Here is a 20,746-nt window from a genome sequence, read left to right as displayed (position 1 = left end):
ACCGCCGTATAAACTGCTGTTTGGGCACAGCCAGGCACAGAAGGGAAGGAGCGATACTTTGGAGCACAGATTTAGACATTTTGTTTTTTGGACGTCATACCACTTTTGCTGAACCCTGAAATGCCAGTAAGGTGGAATCTCTTGATAAGTGATCTCATTTTGGAAACTACACGTCTGTGGATTCCACTTTACTGGCATTTCAGGGAAATTTCTGTTCTCAGGAGAAATTGTGTAACAAACTGTGGGGGGCTTTTTCTTCTGTAACCCCTTGTAAAAATTAAAAATATTGTGCTAAGGTGGCATCCCCACTACCGTTGGTGTCCGACAGCAATGTCCATAGCTACTGTTCGTTCAAGATTTTAGCAACAGACAGTAGCTGTGTCCGTTACAATTTCCATTAATTTCAATGAGATTTTATCTGTTGTCCTTTAGTGCCCATTTTTGTCCTTAAGTGTCCATTTACAACATGTCCATTTTTTCAAGCAGACAAAAAAAAATCCTACATGCAGGACTTTTCTGTCAGTTTGAAAAAACAGACAGCAAGTGTCAGTTTTTTTTTTTTTTTTAACATTGAGGTTTATAGGCAACGGACAGTAACTGATAGCCATCAGTTACTGTCCGTTTGTGTCCGTTATGATAGGTGTCTTTTTTTTTTTTTTTAATTTAAATGGACACCTTCTGTACAGACACCAACAGTAGTATGAACCCTACCTAAATGGACGGTTTATTGGAAAAAAAAAAAGTAATTTTTCATTTTTACATCCGTATGCTAATAGAATCTGTGAAACAGCTGTAAGGTCAAAACACTCATCATACCTCTTGAAAAATTTCTTAAGGGGTGAAGTTTTTAAAATGGGGTCACTTTTGGGGGGGGTTTCCATTGTATTGGTACTTTAGGGCCTTTGCAAATGGGACATGGCACCTGAAAACTATTCCAGCAAAATCCACCCTCTAAAAATCAAATAGGCGCTTTTTCCATTCTAAGCCCCACCATGTTCCCATATAGCAGTTTATAACCACATATGAGGCCTTTCTTTGTTCAGAAAACATTGTGTAACAAACTTTAGGGAGGTTTTTATCCTTTATACTCTTGTGAAAATGAAAAATTTGGGGTTAAAATGACATTTTATTGGTAAAAAAGTAAATTTTTCATTTTCAAGTCCCTATGTTAATAAAATCTGTGAAACCGCTGTAGGGTTAAAATTCTCACTATACCCCTTGATATGTTCTATTAGGGGTGTAGTTTTCCAAAACTGTGTCACTTTAGAGGGGTTTCCATTGTACTGGTAATTTAGGGGCTCTTTAAATGCGACATAGCACCTGAAAACTATTGCAGCAAAATCTGCCCTCCAAAACCCCAAAAGTGCTCTTTCCATTCTAAGTCCTGCCATGTTCCCATACAGCAGATTACAACCACATATGGAGTATTGCCACATTCATGAGCAATTATCAAACTGTGGGGGGCCTTTTTCCTTTAACCCTTTGTGAAAATGAAAACTTTGGGAATGTGACATTTTAGTAATTTTTAACCTACACATCCCAAGGTTAGTAAAATCTGTGAAACAGCTGTAGGGTCAAAATGCTCACTATACCCCTTGATGAATTCTGTGAGGGGTGTAGTTTCCAAAATAGGGTCACTTTTGAGGGATTCCCATTGTATTGGTACTCTAAGGGCTCTGCAAATGAGACATGGCACCTGAAAACTATTCCAGCACAATCTGCTTTTCAAACGCCCAGTGATACTCATTCCCTTCTGTGCACTTCCGTGTGCCCAAACATTAGTTTACACCCACATGTGGGTATTTCTGTACTCGGGAGAAATTGTATAACAAACTGCAAGATGCATTTTCTCCTTTAACTCTTTGTGAATGTGTTAATTATAGGGCTAAATGAATGTATTAGTGAAAAAAAAAATAAATGTCTAAATTTCACCTCCATATTGTTTTAATTCCTGTGAAGTGCTTAAAGGGTTAATAAACATCCCAAATGCTGTTTTGAATTATTTGAGGGGTTCAGTTTTGAAAATGGGGTGATATATGGGGATTTCAAATATATAGGAGTTTATAATCTTCATCAGAACTGAAGTGGTCCCTAAAAAATTAGTTTGGGGAATTTTCTTGTAAACCTGGAAAATTGCTGTTACACTTGTAAGCCTTGTAACATCCAAATTAAATTAAAGAACAATTAAAGATTATGCCAATATAAAGCAGAGATATGGTACATAATATCATGCAATGAAAGCATAAAAGAAGCTACCTGACAGACTCAACAAAGTACAAAGGGCCATTGGATAATAATAATGAACAAAAAGCAATAGTACCAATACCCCTGCCTATAACATACCAATACCCCCACACAAAAGTGAATGTCAATGAAAGTAAGAAGCGGCATAGGGAGAAGCCCTGAAGCACATGAGTCATGCAAAGGAATGCCAAGTAGCATAGAATTTACCTGATGTCATAATGACCGCCTGCCTGCCCAGAGACACCGGCGAGAGAGAAACCTCAGCGCCTTCTAAAAGGTTTCCTCAGGAGGCATAACAGACCCCAGATCGACATGGTCCTTTTATTGTAGCCATCTGGTGATGAATGAGGCCTGGGGAGCGTCCATGCCATGATGAGATCACTGGAGGATCATAATTTGGATCATGAGCTTTTCACACCTTCGCCATACTTTTTTCTTATCATCATTTTAGTAGAGGTTGATCTTGGTTTCAACTCTCCAAGGAATCTTCTTCCAAAACTGTGTTGGCTTTTTTAGATTTTTTTTTTAGCAATGTCCAATCTAGCTTTTTTATTCTTCAGGCTTAAGAGTGGTTTGCACCGTGCAGTGAACCCTCTGTATTTACTTTCATACAGTCTTCTCTTTAACATAGATTTGGTTATTGATACGCCTACGTCCTGGAGAGTGTTGTTCACTTGGTTGGCTGTTGTGAAGAGGTTTCTCTTCCCCATGGAAATTATTCTGTGATCATCCACTACTCGTGTCTTACATGGGCGTCCAGGTCTTTTTGCACGGATGAGTTCACCAGTGATTTCTTTCTTTCTCAGGATGTACCAAGCTGTGGATTTTGCCTCTCCTAATATCGTAGTAATTTCTCGGATGAGTTTTTTCTGTTTTCGCATCTTAGGGTCCATTCACACGGAGGAAAACGGTGAGGAATTTTCCATGCTGAAAAAAAAGCCTCCCATTGATTTCAATGGATTCTGCTAGCTTTTTTTTTCCACTAATGGAATTTTCCCACCTATTACAAGGTGAACCCCACTAAATCCCAGATCCTGTCTATTGTAGTGCTCCCCTCCCTACGGGAGGTCCTCCGCCCCGTCTTTCCCTAACAATGTAAAGGAGACAGTGTTACATATTTTGGTATTGCTCTGACTGTCCCAAGTTCTCATTTGTACTCTATGAATTATGTCCCACTTTTGAATAAGGAATCTTCCTTTCTGGCACCATTCTCCAAACCCATGTTGACTTGGGCAAGCCAAATAGCCATTGTCAAAATGATGGCGTTGTCCTTGATATTGTACATGTTTCGAACCGTGGCAATCCCCCTTCCTGACTCCTACTCAACGAAACTCCAGTGTATTTTATCTCACTTTATTTGAGAGGATAAAAGGTCCAGAATCTGCCTCCATGTCATGTACAGGCCCTGGTCTTGTGGGGGAGCGGGAGTCCCGGATCTTAAAAAATATTATGCAGCAACAGTCCTGGAACAGCTCAAAGTTAGCTGGGCTGAGTCGTCTGATTGGAGATGGGCAGAGATAGAGGAAACGTTGTTGGAAGCCCCGCTCATGAGTCTTCTTCACTCCAGGGACTCCAGTCCTTCCTGTATCCAGGCCCCTCTGTTGAGCATTAAAGCCTCTACTTGGGTTTGGAGATATCTCCTGTCACACACTGCCATTGACAACCTGGTCCCCTTGATAAAAATGCCTCTGCTTTACATGACCGCATTCCTTCCCCAGCTGAAAGTCCATGGTTGGATTGATAGAGGTCTCTATAGGATTTCACAATTATATGATAATGACTGCCTCAAATCTTTCACTATGTTGCGTCCTGAGTTTGATCTCCCTAGCAATGATTTTTTTAAGTACCTCCAAATTCGGCACCTTCTACAAACTCTTGGAGCCTCGAGACTTGTTTTTCCAAGACTAGCCTTTCGGTTATGGAAACAGTCTCCCCCTGCCCGAGGTGGCACCTCTGCATTCTATAGTTTTCTCTCGACTCCATCTACACAGGTCAAACCCCTTTGCCTATTGCTTTGGGAAGCTGAAATAGCCAGAACCATTCCCCTGATGGAGTGGCATGAGGGCTTTGGATTTGTTAAGAAGGTGTCCAGGGGTGCTTTCCATTGGGAAATGGCGCAAAAAATTATGCTGCGCTGGTATAGGACTCCTGTTCAATTGGCTCATATGAATTCCTCTACATCAAGGCTATGCTGGCGGGGCTGCAGTCGTATGAGCTCATTTATTCATATGTGGTGGGAGTGTCCCCCAATTCAGGTGTTTTGGATAGCAGTGTTTCAGTTCATGTCTTCCATTGTTGGTCTCCCTAGTCCTCCCTCCCCAGGGTTAGTGTTGTGTTTCTTGGACCCCGGCTCTTTTCCAATGGGTACGCAGGTTGTCTTGGGCCAAATAATCCTAGCGGCTAGGTCCATGATTGCCTGACAATGGAAATCAGCATTATGTTTGACTGTAAACAAGTTGTTCTATCATTTCAACCTAGCTTTTATACTGGAGTGTATGCTGGCCAGTAAAGGGCACATTTTTTCTAAATTTCAGACCAAATGGACCCTTTGGCCTTCTTATGTAAGGAACGAAAGGGACTCCCAACCCCGAATTTTGCCTCCTTCCTCTGGAGCTCCCTGATAGCTGCTTTTCTGAATTGAATTAGTGGTGACTGTACCGCGGGGCACCTCCTTAGTCTCTTGACCTAGATTTAAATTTTATATGCTGAGTTGGACATAGATAAGTGTTATAACTCTACAGAACCAACTAGGGGGCGTGGCTAACCAGCAAAGAAACTCTCAGTACCAGTCCAGCACCTTGTGTAAGCTTGTGGCCTGCTACAACAACCAGGATAATAGACCCTGCAACTCCAGACCTGCAGCATCACAGATCCATCCATCCATCCTCCTGCACTCACAAGAAAGCTGCAAGGTAAACAACTCTTCTATCTCAGATAACTCCTCCTGGCAATTTGCTGTGAGGGAATAAGGGAGTGTTGAGCCCCTACTCCACCATCGGGGGGGGGGGGGGCTCCTCACTTTGACCCCTTATTACAACAGCTCCATACGTCTATATTATTGTCCCAGCTTCAGCCATCTTTTTCGGTGTGGCCTGCTTGGGGAGCAGTATATCAACCAGGGACAGAAATAGACTTGACAGACTGATCAGAAGGGCCAGCTCTGACCTGGGGAGCCCCCTGGACCCAGCACAGGTGGTGGGTGACAGAAGGACACTGTCCGTGGTGAGCTCCATGTGGAAGAATAAATCCCGCCCCATGTATGAGACCTTGACGGCACTTGGCAGCACTGTAAGTAACCGAATGCTTCACCCCAAGTGTGAGAAGGAGCGCTACTGGAGGTCCTTCCTCCCAACTGCGGTCAGGCTACATAATCTACATCAGACCAAGCAAAGATCACTCCGCATAGATAACTAAATGATCCTGAAGTCTTCTTTTCTTTCTTTTTCTTCCTTAGCTGCTATGGATTCATAGTATTTTGTTCTCAACTTATGTGTCTTCTTCTGTAATATATTACTGTTTGTTATCCTGTATCTGTATTATCATGCTGCTGTAACACACTGAAATTTCCCCACTGTGGGACTATTAAAAGATTATCTTATTGTGCACAAGATGAGAGCTGGAATCTGCTCTGCACCGCTGATGGATAAGCTATAAAAAATTAAACTCAGACAACCTCTTTAATATTCCCCCTAATGCCCCCCACAGGATGTTAGCCCCCATAACTGCCCCCAAAACAATATAATGGCCCCATAAAGAGGTTTTCCATAAATTGAGGAATTCCTGTGGTGGCCAGGGAGGTGTAAAATTTAAAAAAAAAACAACACAAGAAATAAACAAATTTAAAAAAAAAAAAACATACTCACCAGTCCGCAGTACCCAGTTGTTTCCCACCATTGTCTGTCATGGCAGTGCCTCATTTTTTGGAAATCCTGTACCTCCTGTACTCAATTGGTTTCAACAGTCACGTGAGGCGAAAGACTCCCAAAAAGAAGGTGCCAGCATGAGACAGAATGGACACTGACAGTGGAGTGCTGGGGACAGCCCAGAGATGGTTTGGGGAGCCGTGTCACCTGCTGGTGTAGGTCCACTGTGTTTTATCAAGACAAAAGTCAGTGCTGCCATCTACTATGAAATTCTAGAGCACTTCATGCTTCCCTCTACCAACAAGCTTTTTGGAGATGGAATTTTCATTTTCCAACAGAACTTGGCATCTGTCCGCACTGCCAAAAGTACCAATACCTGGTTTAATAACCACACTATCACTGTGCTTGTTTGGTCAGCAAACTCGCCTGACCTTAACCCTACAGAGAATCTATGGGGTATTGTCAAGAGGTAGTGGAGAGACACCAGACCCAACATTGCAGACGAGCTGAAGGCTACTATCCTACAACCTGGGCTTCCATAACACCTCTGCAGTGTCACAGGCTTATCCCTCCATGCCACATTGCTGCATTTATGTAGTCATTCATGCAAAAGGAGCCCAAACCAAGTAGTGAGTGAATTTACTGTCCATACTTTTCATTTGGCCAAGAATTCTTTATTAATTTTAATTTTTTTTTACAGTTGGTCTTCTATAATATTCTAATTTTCTAAGACAATGACTTTTGGGTTTTCCTTGGTTGTAAGCCATAATAATCAACATTAACAGAAATAAATATTTGAAAACATTCACTCTGTTTCTAATGACTCAATATAATACGAGTTTAATTTTTCAATTGAATTACTAAAAAATAAAAACTTTTTGATGATATTCTAATTTATTGAGATGCACTAGTATGTCACTCCAAATTAATGTACATTAATTACATAACCTGAAAAAAAAATCTCAAACTCCAAACTCACGGGAATCACAGGCTGCATATTTTATAGCTGTTGGTTTTTTTTGTTTAACTGTTTATTTAAAGGATTTTTCAATAAAGAAAAACAACAACAAACCGTATCCGAACAGAGAGTTGTACAAAGGACATAGTGGTGCAATACACAGCCATAGTAGTATTGAGTAATAAAAAAAACAAAACAAAGGGAACATTTCACATTGATAAAACAATCTGCAACAAACAAGGGTAAGACGGGACAGGAGAACAAAAGGATGGAGAAGACAAGGAGAAACATCAACAGGAGAGGGGGAGGTCCAGGTATTAGCAGGTCAAAGACGCTGGGTAGACCAGAACGCGTCCCACAGATCCCAAACCATGAAATTTCTCCTCTTCCTTATTAAGCAAAGCTTTCAAATACTCCAGTGACCGCACATCCTTCATCCTAGAGTATAACTCCTCAAGTCCTGGAGGAGTCAGCTGCCACCAATGCTTGGCTATCAAATGACTAGCAGAGGTGAGAAGAAGTAATAGAAGGCATAGAGTGCGCTTGCGCAGTTTAATAGGAGGGAGATTAAGGAGATAGGTCCTAGGAGACAAGGGGAGACTAACCCCCAGCACCTGCTCCAAAAGGCCCTGAACCTGGTGCCAATAAGGCTGAATGGAAGGACGGGCCCAAATAAGATGGAAATTATATGCAGGAGGGGTACCACAATGCCAGCAACAATCCAGGAAAGGCCTGTCAAAAGAGTGGAGAAGAGCCGGAGTGTGGTACCAGTGCATCAACATTTTAAAAAATTTTTTCTTTAAGAACACAACTCGAAATCTTAGGAGGCCTATTCCAAATAAGGGACCAATCAGTATCCGAGATGGGCTGTCCCAAATAGGTCTCCCATGATGACATGTAGGAATGTCTAAGTAAAGCATCACGAGTGTGATCCGAGAAGAGGCGATATGTAGCCGAGATTAGCCCTTGCGTCCCAGCACCAGCCTTACAGAGCCTCTCAAAAAGCGTGGGGTTAGGTGCCACTGGCCCCCTAAAAATAGAGAAAGCAAGATGGGAGACCTGGATGTACATAAACTCACTGGACCCAGGAAGATCAAACCTAGACTGGAGCTCGGTAAATGGCAAGAGAGTCTGAGTGCTATAATCAATTATATTGGCTAGCCAAAATAGGCCCGCCTTCAGCCACGGGTCCAGTGAGTCCAGGTGGATAGTTAGGGTGAAGGAGAAAGGCAGTCATAGATGAGTGCGAGGATGAAATAGTTCCCTACGAGCCAGACAAGTGCGCCAAATGTCTCTGGTGAGTGCCATAGGACCCAAAAGGGCAGAACCAGGGGGAGTGTATGGACTTCATCAAATCAGGGAGCAAGGGTGCTGCGGGGCCAACCACAATTTCTCTATCTCCATCCATTTGGAGTAGGCATGGAGAGTAGACCAGGCTGGGATCCTGGGCAACTGGACAGTCCAGTAATACAAGCCTAAGTTGGGAAAGGAAAAGCCACCCTGCACCCCAGGAGTCATCATAATCTGCTTAGAAAGCCTGTATCTCCCCCTGGCCCACACAAACTGAAGGAGTGAGCCCTGAAGCGCACGGAGGTCGTGGAGGGGTCCGGTATTGGGATGGTCTCAAACAAATAAAGCAGCTTAGGTAAAACAGTCATCTTGATAGCGGCCATACTGCCAAAGAAAGACATAGGCAACCCCATCACTTAGTAAGGAGGGCTTGAATGTATTTATATTGCGGAGGAAATTTGCTTGATACAGCTGGGAAAAGGAACCTGTCAAATATATACCTAGATATTTAAGAACTGCCATGTGTACCTGAAAGAAGCATGAAGGCCAGCAAAGCTAGAAGGAGGAATACGGATAGGTAAAGCTTCCGACTTAGAGGTATCCAGACAAGCAACAAAAGCGAGAAAGGAGGGCATTTTATAGCTATTGTGAGAAAGTGAAGGGTAAAGTACTGGAAAGACGCTATATCTCCCCCACATTCCTCACTTATGTGTGGTGACTGAGGTCATCACATAGTTGTAGCAAAACCTCACCTGTGCGCTTAGCTACTTCTTATCCTACAGCACGAAGGAACTTTCAAGAACAGGTGGGAGCTGGGCCTCATTAAAGGTCTATAAAGCCTGTCAAAATTTCAGTCCTGGGCAGCTACTAGGGGAGAGTGGAGGAGCCGTGTTCTAACCCTACAACATGACAGTGACCCAGTGGCAGAATGGGAAGGCAACAGCAGCATGAGGAGGACATACAGTAACCCAGAGGAAGAGTGTGGAGGTTGCCGCAGCCTTAGGAGGCAATAGTGTGACCCGGTGATAAAGTGTGATGAGGCAGCATGGATCATTTAATCTGATGCATCAGGCATTAGTGCATGGAAATCATCCACGCCTGATTTATCATCACAAAGGTCAGTCTCTCCAAATTTTGAGTGGACAGGCGAGTTTTCCTTGGAGTAACTATGGCCCCCACCCCAGTAAACACTTGCTCGGATGACACACTACTGGCCGGGCAGGAGAGCTTTTCCAGGGCAAACTTGGCCAGTTGTGGCCACAAATCAAGTTTGGCTGCTCAGTAGTCTGGCAGATCTTCCATGATGGGTGGCAGGGTACACTCTATAAATGCCACCATGTGCTGGTTCAGGTTCTGCTATGTGTCTAGCTGCTGGTGAGCAGCTTCTTCACTATGCAGGTGAAGAAAGCTGCTCATCAGTAACTCTAGGCTCAGGCTGCTGCTGATGGAGACAATGCTGCTCCTGCCATCCCAAGCCCCTTCCACAGCTGCCATGCTATTCCAAACTGAGTGCTCAAGGCCCCCCTGGTCAGACATGCAAGAGGATGGACGATGACGCAAATTGATATTGGCCAACTTGCTACAATAGCATGTCTCTATAATAGTTCATTTTGTCCTCCCTCTCAGCAAGTATAAAAAAGTCCTACATTTTTCCTAGTAGAGAAGGTCTAACATGGTGGAGAGGCAGAAGTCATCCCTCTGCCAAATGGTGATAATTCAGCTGTCACCGCACAAGCAAGTGAGCATGCATTGGGCCATTTGAACAAGTGATTTGGAGGGATTCCCTGCATCCATCTCCACTGCATCGTGCCAAAGTGTGTCTGGGTCATCTGCCTTGTCCTCCTCATCTCCCTATTGCTTTTCTGGGTGCTCCTGCTCCTCCTCTCCTGTCACCCATGTAGAAAAATCATCCATTTGGCTGCACATTACTTGTGCTCCAGTGTCCTCCTTATCCACCTCCTCCAGTTCAGCCCTCACACAGCTGATGTGGCCGTGAGATGTAGGTACCACATCTCCAGTCCCCTGACCAGCCAAATTAAAAAGCATCTTTTCCAGCATGTTAATCAGTGGAACGACGTTGTTCATCCCATAGTCCTGGCGATTGACTAACAAAGTTAACTCCTCAAAGGGGATGAGCAAATGGCAGGTGACACGCATGAGCTGCCACTGGCTAACGTTAAAGTTACACAGAGGAACACTCTGTCCACTTGGATCATCAAGGAATCGTTTATGGCTTTTCTCTGTTCATATAGTCGATCAAACATATGGAGGGTTGAATTCTAATAGGTGGAAACATCGCATAGCAACCTATTTTGTGGGAGGCCGTTCTGCCGCTGCACAGGAGGGTGTGCTTGGCTGTGTACAAGTGGCTGAAGTGGATGCAAAGTTTCCTTGACATTTTTAGGATGTCTTGCAGATGGGTGGAACACTTAGGGAAACGCTTGACAACCAGATTCAACTTTGATTGAGAACACAAAGCAGGTCCTCCCCTGTGTGACTTCGTTGGGATTGTGTCTGGCGAACCCACCGACTTTTGGCTGGGGATGTCTGATGTGACTTGGAATGAAGTGGATGACCGAGTCAACCAGTCTACAACCGTTGGGATTCTGGTCAAGACATAACCTCTACTTAATACTGGGAGCTCAGGCCTCTGGAAGTGGCTCCTTTAACCCCTTCCCGACATCCGCCATACTATTACGGCGGATGTCGTGTGTTTAAATATGGTGGTCACTTGGGAGCCGGGTGGCCGCCATAGCCACTGAGTTGCTGCCATAGCTGCCGGGTTGCTGCTGTTTTATATACTGATCATGGGCATTGACCCCTCTGGCTTCTTGGTCAAAACTGACCGAGGTACCATTTTCCCTGTGATCGCAGACACCCAGAGTAAGCTCCGGGGCCGACAACATGTTGCTAGGACAGCCAGAAGCCTTGTGAAGGCTCTCCGACCTGTCATTCTCTTTGTTCTATTGCAAGCTTCTCAATGTAGCCTGCAATAGAAGTCCTGGTATTTTGCAATTCATTAGCATTGTAATGCATTGCATTAATGATCAGCCCCCCTGTGGTTCAAGACCACTAGGGGAAGTGGGGGGGTCTAACAAATGCAAAAATAAAAGTTTAAAAAAGGTTTAAAAAAAAAAAAATTTGTTTTTTTAAATATTAAACATTCAAATCACCACACCCCCTTTCCCTAGAACACATATAAAAGTACTTAAATACTGTGAAACACATACACATTAGGTATCCCTGTGTCTGAAAACGCCTGCTCTACAAATCTATAAAAATATTATTCCCGTACGGTAAACGCTGTAGTGGGAGAAAAATGTCAAAAGTGCCAAACTGCCATTTTTTCATTGTTTTGCCTCTGATAAATATTTGAATAAAAAGTGATCAAAGCAATAGCATTTCCCCAAAACGGTATAACTAAAAAGTGCACCCGGCCCCGCAAAAAAAAGACACCCTATGGCAACTTTTAGAAGAAAGTTTTTTTTAACACAGTTTTGGATTATTTTAAGGGGTTAAATTGTAAATAAAACTATATGAATTTGGTATCCCTGGAATCGTACTGAAACATAGAATACAGGTGATAGGTCATTCTGGCTGCACAGTGAAGGCCATAAAAACAAAGCCTGGAAAAAGTTGCACAAATGCACTTTTTCTTCAAATCCACCCCATTCTGAATTTTTTTCCAGCTTCCCATTACATTGTGCAGAATAATTAATGGCAGCATCATGCAGAAAAATTTGTCCCTTAAACATTAAGACCTCATATGGGGGGGGGGGGGGGGTGAGATGGATGAGAATTCACTTTTTTTGCTGTACTGCACTGCAAAAGGCTTGTTGTATGCCAGCTTGAACACATAGGTATGAGTAATGAGCAGTAGTAAAACGTCAGTGAGTGCTGCAATATGTATTACAATTCTTGCTCTTAATGTTGCTGCAACCACCCCAAATTCTTCTTTAAATTCCTCCCTATACTTTCCCTACACTTGTAATACTCTTTCCCTGAACTTTTATCCATTTTCTAACTCTTTCCCTAGCTCCTGCTGACATCTATTTGCACACACTGCTGACTGTCCTAGCTCATCAAAATGAGGAGGAAGACTGCACTAACTAGGAAAAATAGATTGCTCTGCAGGTGTCAGATCACTACTAAGGATCTGTGTCATTGAAGAATGCGAAGGAGACACAGTTGACAGTCAAGAAAGGCAATGCAGTAAATTACATGTTACGTAGGAAGCGGAGGGGGAACACACAGAATCTTGACTCAAGATCACATCAGTCTTGGATGCGATATCCTACTGTAACTGAGATGAACCAGCTAAAAAATCTAATTTGTCTGCACCCATGCCATGTTTTTTCCCCAGATATTATTTTTATACACACATAGAATGCTTAATTATCTCCCCAAAAATGCTGAAATAACAGAGATTTTTTTGTACACTAGTGGAGGAGGCACTACTACTACTGTGTGTAATGTATATTTATAATGATAGATGCACACATGCGCATACAGCGAAACTTTTGTTCATTTTAACAATAATGCTCCTTTACACTGTGTCCATACATTACATACTGGGTTATACACCGGACCAGAGTGTAAAAAAAACCAACATGAAATTCCCATATGATCCCCATTTCAGAAAGTACTAGAACATTGACCGCACAATGATCTGTATCAATCGATAAAACATAAGCAAGACATTATAGAAGAAGTGCAAATACAGCACCAGATATACCCTAACCCATGTTCGGGCAATACAATTATTTTTAAAAGGCCCAGGGGAGGTGAAAAAAAAAAAAAAAATCATACTCATCTGTCCCTGATGCTCCAGCGTATTCTCAAAGTGAAACTGCTCCCCAGCTGTGACGTTCCCAGATACCTTCCGCTGAAGCCACTGATTGGTCTTAACGGTTACGTGACCACTGAGGCCAATCAGAGGTCTCAGGAAGGGACCCCAGGACGCCACGGGTAGTTACATCACGTGCCCTTCACTGAGGCCACTGAAGTGACACACCATCTCAATACCACTGCCATCTTACCCTGCCTACAGGCACAGTTGGGACAGGGGTTTAACTATTCCATGTGTAGCAGACTAACTGTTTAAGGTGTGTGTCTGCACCATTTTTAACAGTCATGAGCTATAGTGGGTAGCAGTTGACAAGTATGCTCAACTTTTTGTATATTACCAGATTTACTGACCCAAATTTCGCTTATGTCAGTGTCCCCCTTTCTTTGGTTTATTTTTCTCCTTATACTCAGAACAGACACAGAACTTTCTGAAATATGGGACATTACACTGTATGGAGGGTGCACTGTGGCACATTATAATGTGTGCAGAGGCCGCCACGGGACAATATACTGTATGGAGGGGCTGCTACAGGACATTATACCGAGTAGATGGGCCACCATGGGACGTCACACTATGTGCAGTGGCCACTGCGAGACATATTATACTGTGTATAGGGTCCGCTATAAGACATTATACTGTTCGGAGGAGCCACTGCAAAACATTGTACTATGTAGAAGGATCACTATGAAGAATACTTTGTGGGGGGGTCTGCTGTGACACATTATATGGTGTGGAGGGGCCACTGTAAAACATTATACTTTGTGGAGGGTCCGCTGTGGGACATTATACTGTGTGGAGGGGCCACTCAGAGAGGCTACTATGGGACATTATACTGAGTAAATGGGCCGCCATGAGACACTATACTGTGTGGAAGGGCAGCTATGGGACATTATACTGTGTGCACGGGCCATTGAGAGACATTATACTGTGTAGAGGAGCTGCTGTGGGACATTATACTGTGTATAGGGTCCGCTATGAGACTTTATACTGTATGGAGGGGCCACTGTAAAATATTATACCGTGTAGAAGGGTCACTATGGAACATTATACTGTGTGGAGGGGCCACTGTGAGACAATAGACTGTGAGAGAGGAGGGGCCATAGGACATTATATTGTGTGCGGCGATCACTGTGAGACATTATACAGTATGAAGGGGACGCTATGGGACATTATTCTATGTAGAGGGGCCACTATGGGGCATTATACTGTGTGGAAGGGAGGCTATGGGACATTACAATGGTGTCTATGTGGTATGGTGTCTTTCTCCACACCAATAAAAAATTCTCTGCCTCACCCACCTTGGTCACAACTGAGTTAGGACACAGGTCACATCTGCGCTGGAAATCTGTAGATGAAAAAGTCCTGCAGCAAGGTTTTCCCTCCCCATTTCAGTTCTAAAATGAGAGACATCCATGGGTCTCTGTGTGTGTCTGCAATATACTGTGAACCTAGTGTAATACTTCAGTTTATCCCACAAGTTTACGCAGCAATTGGTCACCAGGGTTAGTGCTATGTCGGGCCAAATTCAGGAAAACTCAGTAATTGGTAATAATTATTGATGCTAAAGACAAATAAGAAAATGCTGCATGCGTTGCACGATCTGGTCCATTATTGTCTGCTGTCAGAAGTCCCTGCCGCACGTGAACAAGGCCAATGCCGAGGCTTTAACGGCAGGGATTCTGGAAGTCACAGCTGATGAGGAGTTTCACTTCAAGAAGACAGTCCAGCAGAAGGATTAGACCACATGAGGCCCAGGTGAGTATGATTTTTATTTTTTTTTTTTTATTTTTTCACCTTCCCCTTTCACCTTCCCCTGCCAACTTAAAAAAAAAAAAATCTTTTTTTTTTTTGTCTGGACAACTCTTTAATGACCCATTCAGAAGACTGAATTCAAAGGGGATGTGCAGAATTGAGACAAAGCCTGGAGGTAATGTAACCTCAAACAAAACAAAAGAGACACTTAAACTCTCCTGTCCCTGGCACTCCTTTGTCCACTGCCGATGTCTTATTTGGTCTTGCGCTGCGCCATCATCAACACAAGTCCTACATACCACGTGACCACTGAGACCAATCAGTGGTTGCTGGAAAGGTATCAATGACATATAGATCATTGTTTTGTTTTTTTCCCCAGCACCCTCTGAGACCACCGATTAGTCTCAGCAGTCACGTGGGATGTAGGACTTCTGGCGGTGAAGGCACAGCATAAGACCAGACAGTGGTGGCAGATAAAGGAGCACTAGGGACAGGTTTTTTTATATTACACCTCTCGCAGCCTCCTCTGTGCTTTGTCCAGATCATGGACATTAAACATTTGTGGTACAGTCCCAGTATGGCGGAATAGTATCAAACTACACCTGGGCTTATTCAGGTGAATGGGGCCATAAACACTTTGGCATTTTATAGAGAAACTTTGGTCCTTGTCACAAAATAGAACTTAGAACATGCCGTTTTCTAGTCCATCTTGCCGGATCAGAATAGCACATCAGGAGACTTCTAGGCTATATAACCACAGATTAACTGTTTTAAAAAAAATCAAAAAAAAAAAAAAAAATCTCTAAAAAAACATAGGTTTGGGATCCCAATATTCTAGATAATCATATATGCTAAGGCCTGGTTCACATCTGCGTTCAGTATTCCATTCGGGAAGTTCGCATTGGCAAGCAGTGCGTAGTGAAAGCACATGGATCCCATACTAGGGTCCGTGTGTTTTCTGAGCGGTGTCCGAATGAGTCACGCGGAGAGGAAAGTAGTTCATGAAATACTTTCCTGTCTGCATGACTCGTGCGGACACTGCGTGGAAAACTCACGGACCCATTATAGTCTATGGGGTCCGTGTGCTTTCATAAGCTCACCGCTTGCCAATGTGTTCAGGATTCCCTTTGGTGGACTTCCCGAACAGAATACCAAATGCAGATATTAACCAGGCCTAAAGAGTGAAATTGTATTACTTGTGTTAAGGGCAACAGCATCTCACAAAGACTAACAAATGTTGTCAAACTTGTTCTGTGAGATGCAGTGCCTTCAGATTGTGGAAAATAATACATGACTGCTACCTAGACTTTTTGCTAGCAGTAAATAATATGGTAATCCGATGCACAGAAGGGAGAATACATGTGAACAGGATGTGGCTGGGTACTATTTATTTGAAATACCGAGATGTTACCGTGTTTTTCTGTCCTATTAGGTGTATTGTTCACAAGTGTGTGTTCACACCTGTACAAATAATATACATTTTCCAGTGTGGCCATGAAGAGAACTTGGGGTGAGTAGAAAGAAAAATACAATTTGGCCTCGTGTCAGTAACACAGATGATAGAGGACATAGTATTACTTCATGCAGGAATCACATATTTTCTGCCAAGAAGTGGTTTCTACTGCATCAGAATATGGCCCTATTCACATATCACTGTTTTAGGTCAGTGTTTGTATGACAAAACCAAAACTAGGCAATAGTTAAAAACACAGGTGCAACAATTTCCATTTTACCGTATCTGTGTCTACAATCCTTGATGTACAATCACTGATGCAAATCACTGACGTGTGAATGAGGTCTGGGCCACACTACAACTTTTTAGCAGCGCTACTAAATGATTTTACAGCTGCAGCAAAATAAAATTATATATATATATATATATATATATATATATATATATATATATATATATATATATTATATAGGAAGGTTTATCAGTAGGGGAATTTTTATAGTCAGCTTTCCTGAAGTCGCACATATTAAACCTGACAACCGCCGTATTAGTGCGGAGCATGCCGAATGTTTAACTATGGTGGCCGCCATAGCTACCGGGTGTCTGCTGTTTTAAACCCACAGGCGCCTCAGTCAAAGCTGTCCGAGGTGCCATTTTCCCGTGGATCGCCGGCGCCTGCAGCATGCTCCAGGGCTGGCAACCAGTTGTCATGACAGCCGGGAGCCTTGAGAAGGCTCCTAGACCTGTCATACAATATGTTCTGTTGCAGGCTACTCTATGTAGCCTGCAATAGAACTGACGGTTTTATGCAAATTGTAATGCAATAGCTTTGTAATGCATTGCATTAGTGATCAGACCCCCTAGGGTTCAAGAACCCTAGGGTGTCTAATAAATGCATAAAAAACATTAAAAATATAATAAAAGTTCAAATCACCCCCCTTTCCCTAGAACACATATAAAAGTACTTAAATACTGTGAAAAATGTATACATGAGGTATCCCTGTGTCCTAAAACGCCACTCTACAAATCTATAAATATATTTTTCCTGTACAGTAAATGCCGTATCGGGAAAAAAAAAAAAAACCCTGCAGTGCTAAACTGCCATTTTTTCACTGTTTTGCCTCTGATAAATATTTGAATAAAAAGTGATCAGAGCAATAGCATTTCCCCAAAATGGAATAATTAAGAAGTACTAACAACCAAAGAAAACATGATAAAGGCATAAATATATATAAAAAGTATGAAAAATATATCTTAACCAAATAGTTAAAAAAAACAAACAAAAAAAAAAAAAACACGGGGAGTCATACAAAAATAACTCACTAAAAATAGTGAGCAGACACATAAATCAGCAGCTCCTAGTCATAGGTGTATACTAGAGAGTCTCTGAGACAAAGTATGTGCGTATAACACTCCAGCCAGGAAACATAGCAGCTAGCCGGTTAATTAGCAACATCATATATCAAAAATTACATACCCAGAGAGATAGCAAAATAGTGAGCAACAGAGACCACTGCACCGCGCAGATGGGAGTAAACTGCTGAACGCCTGACGCACATTTTGCCTAGGATGGCTTCATCAGGAGGCAAAGCAGGCCTTACTTTACCTTTAAACCTGATGCTCCTATTTTCTCTAAGGCCAGGTTCACACGATGTATTTTGGCACGTAATGTGGCACATAGACGCAAAATAGCGCCGCATATACGGTATCGGCTCCCATTGAAAACAATGGGAGCGTATACGGCCCGCAAAACCTCCCGTGGCGTCTACGTGACAAAATACATTGTGTGAACCCAGCCTAATGATTAAAGGGAGTCTGTCAGCAGTCAATTGGTTATACACCTAGTCACAGTACCTTATAGTTGTGATTCCATAGTTTCCAGTTATAACTCTGTTATTCAGCTTTGGAGACCCATGTTCATGTAAATTGACATTTATTCATATGCAATTGATAGACAATGCTTTGTCCAAGAATCTAGAGACTGAAGCCCAGGCAAACTAAGATATGCCCCAAAACACAGTTTTCACTTATTTACATATGAATAAAATATCAATTTATATAGAAATGGGAATCCAACGCTGTGGTACTGTGACTAATATTATGATAGACTCCCTTTAGAGAGGCTCTATCAGCAAAATCATGCTGATAGAGCCCCACATATTCGTGAATAGCCTTTAAAAAGGCTATTCAGACACCGTAAAAGTTATATTAAACTACCCCCCTGTTTTAAAATAAAACCCTAAAAAAGAATGTCATCTACTTACGCATCGTGCACGCTGGGCGGGCATTCAGGGTGTGTCTTCTTCATCCATGCCTCTTCTTCCTCCGATGTCCTCGGGTCCCGTCCTCCTCCGCCGCTCGCGAACTGACATTGATATAAAAAAATGGCCTGGGCACATGCGCAGTAGCATGCGGCTTCTACTACAGCTACTGCGCATGCGCCCAGGCCATTTTTTTTTTTTTTTTTTTTATCGGTGCCTGAATAGCCTTTTTAAAGGCTATTCACGCATATGTGGGGCTCTATCAGCATGATTTTGCTGATAGAGCCCCTTTAAGGCTAGAGCTGCAAGGTGACGTGTCAGTTACTGTTGCACAACTTTTGCTATGCTTTGACAAGCAAGTCAGGCTGAGTTCACACTAGGGCTTAAACTCCATTCAGGATTTCCATCCCCAAACCAGTTTAAAAAATGCAGAGAGAATGCAGCTTTTCTCTCCACATTTCTCATCCTTTTCAGTGGAAACCCGGCAGACACCATTATAGTCTATGGGGTCCATGGGTTCCCTCGGGCAACTGCTTTTTTAAGTGTAAGGGTGCATTCACACTGAGTAAACGCTAGCTTATTCTGAACGTAAAACACGTTCAGAATAAGCGGCGTCTAAAGCAGCTCCATTCATTTCTATGGGAGCGGGGATACGAGCGCTCCCCATAGAAATGAATGGGCTGCTTCTTTCACTCCGTGCAGTCCCATTGAAGTGAATGGGGAGTGCCGGCGTGTACGCTCCGGCATGAGCAGAGCTTGCCGTATACGCCGGCACTCCCCATTCACTTCAATGGGACTGCACGGAGTGAAAGAAGCAGCCCATTCATTTCTATGGGGAGCGCTCGTATCCCCGCTCCCATAGAAATGAATGGAGCTGCTTTAGACGCCGCTTATTCTGAACGTGTTTTACGTTCAGAATAAGCTAGTGTTTACTCAGTGTGAATTCACCCTAATGCAGGTGTGACCCTAGCATCAAACGTTGTGCCATTTTCCACAATACAGGGTGGTCAGACACTTTAGGCATTGCTTGTCTATACCAGCACTTCCATTGGGATCAAACCTCCCTTCTATGACTGTGCATACAGAGATAGCTGTCAATCACTGATAAGATAGCCTTTTCTGCTCTTTCTGTGCTGAGATGTTGCCTGAAGATTGAACAGTGTTTTTCATGTAACAGCTTACTTTACCATAACGAAATAGAGAATTCTCAATGATAGTCTGAACACGAGCGACATGTGAACAACGCAGAAGACTGCTGTCGTGATCTGAACACAATTAAAATGTCACCACTTATGGTTCAGTAAAGATAGTGAAAAAGGTGAATTTATTTATTTTTAAAACATTTTTATAGCATGCGTTAGACAATCCTTTTTTTAACTCAATCCCTAGTTTTACTCCATCTAGGTCACAAAAAATAAATAAATAGTTAAGTATTTTTTAATTTTCTTTTTAGACTTTCCAAAAAAAAACCCCCCATAAAACTGAAACTCTGTATTCGCAGTCTTACCAGCCTGAACAGTATGCTGAGAACAGCATACACAGCAAGTAAGCGGCCATTTTCTTGTGGCCTGTGGGATGCGCAGTCAGCTCTGCCTGAGGCCTAAAAGTTTGACCCAAGTGCCGGGTCACGCATGAAGAGGCCATTCCTGAAGAAGATGGAGGCGGCGCTGGAGAGTTCTCTCGCAGCATTGGGGACACCCCCAGTGCTGTTTGAGCGCTGCAGCTCGCCCCCCAGTGCTGCGAGAGAGTTCATTTGCATACAACAAAAAAAAACGAGATTTCTACCGAATGACGTCACAGAGAAGACATCTAAAGGTAGGAGAAGAATAGCTTACATGTTAGTCACAAAAAAAATGCGTTTTAATGATAGGATTCCTTTAACCCTTCTGGTGCCTTTGGTCAAAGCGGATCAAGGCGCCATGTTACCAGCAGCGTGTGGGAGCTGTCATTTTGCTGGGGATCGCTGACATACGGCGCAAACCTGCAATAGAAATGCTGGTATTTTGCACTAGCATTGTAATGCATTGCATTAGTGATCAAACCCCCTGAGGTTCAAGAACCCTAGGGGGTCTAATA

Source organism: Leptodactylus fuscus, chromosome 2, assembly GCF_031893055.1.
Source record: "Leptodactylus fuscus isolate aLepFus1 chromosome 2, aLepFus1.hap2, whole genome shotgun sequence".
NCBI classification, from domain to species: domain Eukaryota; kingdom Metazoa; phylum Chordata; class Amphibia; order Anura; family Leptodactylidae; genus Leptodactylus; species Leptodactylus fuscus.
This window is presented reverse-complemented; position numbering follows the sequence as displayed.